General features: G+C 38.9%; 1 long non-coding RNA gene across 3 annotated transcripts; it reads right to left on the reverse strand.

Moving 5' to 3' along the window:
* Positions 1 to 705: 705 nt before the first annotated feature.
* LOC136709016 (uncharacterized) lies at positions 706 to 4,932 on the reverse strand. 3 transcript variants are annotated; one of them, XR_010804416.1, is made up of 4 exons: positions 4,714 to 4,932; positions 3,841 to 4,018; positions 3,634 to 3,679; positions 706 to 1,714 (listed from the first exon to the last, which is right to left on the reverse strand). It is a non-coding gene; the product is annotated as an uncharacterized lncRNA (long non-coding RNA). The 3 variants fall into 3 exon arrangements; XR_010804417.1 differs by lacking the exon at positions 706 to 1,714 and adding an exon at positions 2,129 to 2,460; XR_010804418.1 differs by lacking the exon at positions 3,634 to 3,679.
* Positions 4,933 to 5,849: the final 917 nt, after the last annotated feature.

Here is a 5,849-nt window from a genome sequence, read left to right on the forward strand (position 1 = left end):
AAAAAATGTCTAAGTTCAGATTATTTCCGCTGCATTTTATATTGCTTCTTAAAATCCAATTAACTTCTGAAAGCCTGCGACTTTTAGACAGAATGATGTGGCGCGGCAGCATTGTTGAGAAACATTGGCCGATGTGATAATTGGCAGCTTTTCAAAGAGGCTCTGACAGCCACTCACTGCCGCTCTGTGAACAATCAAATGCCCCACTCTCCCAGAAACCTGAGTGTGCAATTCAGCCTTTTCTTTTCCACGTCTTGAGATTTTTCAAAAGCCTTATCTTCCTGCGCATGGCACAATCGTTTTTCACTGCATGGATATGTGATTATTCAAATCTGGACACGTTTCATATCTAATCAATACCTGCACTGTGGGCTCTCTGCCTGTGCTTTGTTCAGCAGCCCCTGGAGCTAAAAGCACAGCTAGTGCATGGAAATTAGAGCTGCAGGCCTGTGGGAGAGTTTCCACTCTCGGATCTATACATTGATATTTTGCCATGGCACAATCCAGTTCACAGAGATTTTGCATCTGGGTACAGTGTATGCTTAAACAGATTCAGTGCGATAAGCTGCTCATAAAATTGACAGATACAAACCAAATGCAGGACTAAATGTACATCAGCACAAAAGATGATGCCAACTTGGAGATTTTATTGTCATTTTTTATTATTATTATTATTATTATCTATCATTTCAGTGGTTAGGTATATTCATATTTGATTTTCAGTTGTTTACTAGTCTGTAAATTGAGGCTAATTTTGCCATGTTATTCCCTTTAAGTTCTCAGTATTTAAAAGAAATAAAAACAAACTCGTTGTTTTCAGATTTCTCTTAGATACAAGAATATATGCATGAGAAAAAAGTACATACATACAACAGCAAAACTGGGATTTAAATAGCTGAATGTCTGTAAAATTATGTCTCAACCACAGAGATACTACATGAAATAGACACGAGGGCCCACAGAAACCTGTTTAATCATACAATCACTGCCAATAAGATTTTAAACCATAATAAATTCTCATCAATTAAGCAGTGTCAACTTGTATATATTTCTGTGTCGCTGAACCTCGATCTGGATCACAGATAGTCTGACCTATATTCTCTCATTTACATATCGAACTTCTTATCTGGGTCATTGTATGGCTTGTGTATAACACTGATTAGACTTTCTTGAACTTATGAGACCTCAGCCTGTATTCATGAGGCTTCAGAAAAGTAGGGTTGATGTACGATAAGATCCTCTCTTACATACTCTGACTTTATCAACAGGAACAGATACTAGATCTGCACTTATACTGTGAGAGCCTCCATGAATAAGGGTTCTGATCTCAGGCTTTTGTTCTCAGATGCTGGATAATTATATGCCCAGGTGTAAAGAAAAGTTTGCAGTACTAGTCTTCTAAAGCACTGATGTGTTAACCTCTGTTCAAGCATTGTCAAGGACAAAGTTTATGCGAAATGCACTATTAATTTGCTTGTTGACAACAAGCTTCCACGTTAGTTCATCACATCGTCAGATTTTAAATGTGTTTAACTGAGTGGGTGTTTCCCAAAAACTGCCAGAGGAAAAGAAGAAACTAAAAGCGTGGCGACCTAAATGAACACAACTAAGTTTTGATTAAAGCGAATTGTAGACATGAAAGCTGTCAGATGTTTTATTCACTTCAGTCTCTCCTCTTTGATCACTGCTTTCATGGCTGTGTTATGAAGGAAATCTGCAAAAGGAAAACAATAGATCAATAGATGAGTCACTGATGGGTGACAACTAATTAGAGAAGCCTGTCAAAACTGTCAGTGTTCTTGACCAAAGGCAAGAGAAGCAACAGCAGAATTCAGAGAAAGAATTTAAACTCACCTAAGAAAGTGTTTATAGAATGTTTTAATGCTGCAGTGTGTAACTATTAAAGCACTGTGGAAAAACCATGAGCCACCAATGACTTATTTCATGTCCAGTCAAGACAGCCATTAAGTTCCAGAATTTCGTTTTGCATGTTATATTTCTAGGACATTAGATGTAAGATTTGCTAAATTAAGTGTAGGTAAAGTCAAAATGAAATAAGTCTAGGAAGGGAGGGAATTTTCAAAACTGGACTTTTTTTAATGATATTACTGATATACACAGCCCCCTCCAGGGCGTGCTCCTGCCTTGCACCCAGTGATTCTACATAGGCTCCAGACCCACTGTGACCCTGAACTGGATAAGCGCTTACAGACAATGTATGGATTGACATACACATTCAAAACTCCTTAGAACTGCAAAAGACATGAAAGACCATCACAACGGTCACCAGAATTTTCACCAGATTCACCAGAATTTAAATATTCATGTTCAAGAGAGAGTAAAAGTTCAAGCTCAACTCTCATTTCAGATCTGAAAAAAATCTTCAGGTGTTCTTCTCAGTCTTTCCACTGTAAGAACATAACACTGTGAGTCTAAATGGACAGGCAGCTATGAAGAAGCCTGGATAAAAGGAAACAAACAAGAAAAACATTTCCAAATCAAACAAAGAAGTTGCTGGTTTTCTCAGAACCAACCCAGACATAAACATCACTGAATGTAACTGGGAATACTTGGACCGTGAGAAGCTGAGAATGCAACCGGCTCCAAGACTGCACTTTGGAAGTGTGGAAAAATATCCCTGCAGATTTCTTTGATAAAAAACAAAGAAAATTCTCCCAACTTCAAACAGAAATTGTATTAAAGCAAAAGTGCTTTCAGTTAATACTAACAAAAATAGTATGGATTCTGTATAATATGTTGTTAAATATATTTTCTGTGGTTTCTTTATGCATCAAGATAGATTTAAAGCTTATTTTCATGGGTAATTAAATAAAAGCAACGATGGTCTTTAAGTTTAGAAGAGTAATGCTATTTTGCAAATTATGAAAAAATTGAGTAACCCTTACCTGCTTAATTCCTATTAGAACAGGGATAACCCAGCATCAGTACATATGATTTAATATATTATACTGACTGCTCATGGCCATAGAACCAGAAATACAAAGGGCCTATTCAGTGCATTTATTTATAATGATAACACTGACTACAACAAAAAATGCTTTGTGTGTGTCTCTGTGTGTGTTTGTGTGTATTTGTTTTTTCTGTGGAGGGTTATTTTCTAAGTGGTAAAAGCAGGCTTTTTGGCAGGCTCTCACAGTGGAAATGGGTGCAGTGCATCATTGTCCCGGGCCGCAGCTCTAAGGGAAGAGAGAGCCGGGAGCAGCGGCACAGCAGCGGAAACAGCAGCATGCCCACGACTGCATTAGCATTCTCCCAGACAGCCTGTTAGCTGAAGAGGGTTTTAATTAGCTATTTTCCCGCTAGCAAATGAGGAAATTATCGGCTGAGCGAAACAAGCCAGAGACAACTGGGCCTGCCACCAACAAACACATGTCCATGTCAGCACAAACACACATACACACACACAGGCCCCTAAACACACCCATACACATGGCATGGGCACTCAGAAGCACAGTATTATCATAATGAATGGCTTTGGAAAATGGGGTAAAGAAAAACGTTTTGAAAAACGTGTCCCTTCACTCTTTCTGCCTTTGCCAAACCTGATATGAATACACAACAGCAATACCGCAGCCACTGTAATATGATTATTTTGTTCAAGTGCTTAATCACCAATTCCTTTCATCCCTCAGCTCTCTGTGCAACACGCACCTCAGCTCTGCAAAAAAAAAAAAAAAAGGAAAAAATATATTTATTTACTAACACCAGCACTCTTTGGAGCAGGACTTTAAAGGAGCGCCTTGGATTTAATTAGATCCCAGTCAATTCCTCTTGTTTCAGTGGTGGCATTAATATTTAAATGAAAAGCCCCATGCTTGCCTTGCAGTCTGTTGATAAAGTAGCTGTTCGTGTCTCCAGTCTCACACACGTCTCTCACTGCTGCTTCATCTCAGCTGGGCTCCGGCTGTGAAGCGGCGCTAATAAGAGGCCTGCACCTCTCCAGTCCTCTTCACCGCTCTCACAAAGTCTACTGCTCCAAAAAGGAGTGGCTCTACTTCTGAAGAAAATATGACGAGTGCTATGTTTGTGAACATTACCATGATTTATATTTTCTATAAGTGTACATAAGCCTTTAAAAATACAGAAGTCCAACCAAAGCTGCATTGACATTTGGCAGTGAACCCCTTAAAATGTCGGATGTAAGAAAGCACAGCACAGTTCAGTTTGTTTATTGCCTAATAATTTGAATAAAATGAATTTGATTAATATTGTAAATAATTAACATAAATTTAAATTCTAGAAAAAGGAAAACATAAATGCACACCTATAATTTATGAACAAACCAGTCAAAAGTGGCTGGATTAGAAACATTAAAGCTAACCACAGCCAACTCTAACAGATGAAGGGCTAGTTATGACAGTCACTGGAAGTCTAAATAAAATAAAATAAGTGATTCTGGGAAGGTGCACTGTGACCCCCAAGAATTTAGTGGTTACAGAAGACTTTTTCAAGACAAAAAACTGAGGAGGACACAAAACGAGTCACCAAGTGTCAAATAGTTTATGTTAAATGACACTTATAAACACAACTGGAACACATAAACATTACTAAAAGCGTAGTTTACCTGAAACTGAATATATCTGTTACATTACCGCAGAAAAACTGAGTTACAACTGAGTTTAAAAATTCTTGTCAGAGCGGCTATTGTGTGGTTCTGCGTTCAAAGCCCTGACCCCATTATCGGGAGCTCACCGGTTTGTTCCCCACAGAAGCCTCGGCCAGCTGAGGCCTCGAGTCCAAGACAGTACAATTGAGTGGCGGCTAATGGTCTTTCAAAGAGGGGAAGCTAATTGTCGGCTTACATCATAAAATTTACACAAGGAACAATGGAAATGGTGAAGTAATTTCACCAAGCAAATACCAACAAATGGGCTGCAGTTTGTCTTACACCTTCACTCGCAAAACCCGCGATGGGACTGAAGCTCCCTGTGATTAAGTGACGGTGTGGATCTCAAAATAGCTGTCAATCAAAACGGGACTCAGCCTTTCGACTGATCCTCCAATCATCTTGCAGAAGCTCCGCGTCCAGACACGCCCACAGCTCCATTCTGTGGAGTCCAATGACCGGCGAGTTTCGAAGCAATGGAAAAAACCGTTCCGTGCAGTCACCGTTGAAGTGAATAGACGCTCACCTACAGGCAAATGCATTGACGCTATGGGAATTGTAATGCTACGATTTGTGATAAGTAGCTGATTCTGAACAAACTCGTCTTCGAAATGAATGTGTTCTAACGCATTTGTTTTCTAACACAACTGTACATATTTGACCATTTAATTTTGGACATTTTAGGGGAAGCTGAGCTTATCTTGCAGTCTTAGGGAAAACCACAACTAATACAATTTGTTTCACTGTTTTTATTGATTGGTTGGACGGCTCCTTCATTGTGTACATCATCACTGTGCAGAATGAGTGCAGGTGTCTTCACTGACGAGATCTGGGCAAATTGCACCAGGGGTGTCTTAGTTGATGGTGTGGAATTAGTGACAAGTGACCAAGTGATGACTGAGGAGAAAAAAAAACAGCAAAAACTTTGACGCACAGAGTAGTCTTTCAGTGATTTAGGAGAAGTTAGAGAGAGAGAAAGAGAGAGAGAGAGAAAGAGAGAGAAAATTTAATTTATTTATTTCTCCAAGAAACTCCAGGAAATTCATCCAAACAATTCTTAAAATATTGCATGCCTCAGAACAGAAGAACAGAAACATGAAGTCTTCTGACAAAATATCAGGGATGTACTATGAATCTCACAGGCCATAAATTATTAGTCGTTCATTATTCGTCAAATCTATTTTCACCATAAGCAGGAGTTGTTGGAGATCATTCTAATTTA

Source organism: Hoplias malabaricus, chromosome 10 (genome assembly GCF_029633855.1).
Source record: "Hoplias malabaricus isolate fHopMal1 chromosome 10, fHopMal1.hap1, whole genome shotgun sequence".
NCBI classification, from domain to species: Eukaryota; Metazoa; Chordata; class Actinopteri; order Characiformes; family Erythrinidae; genus Hoplias; species Hoplias malabaricus.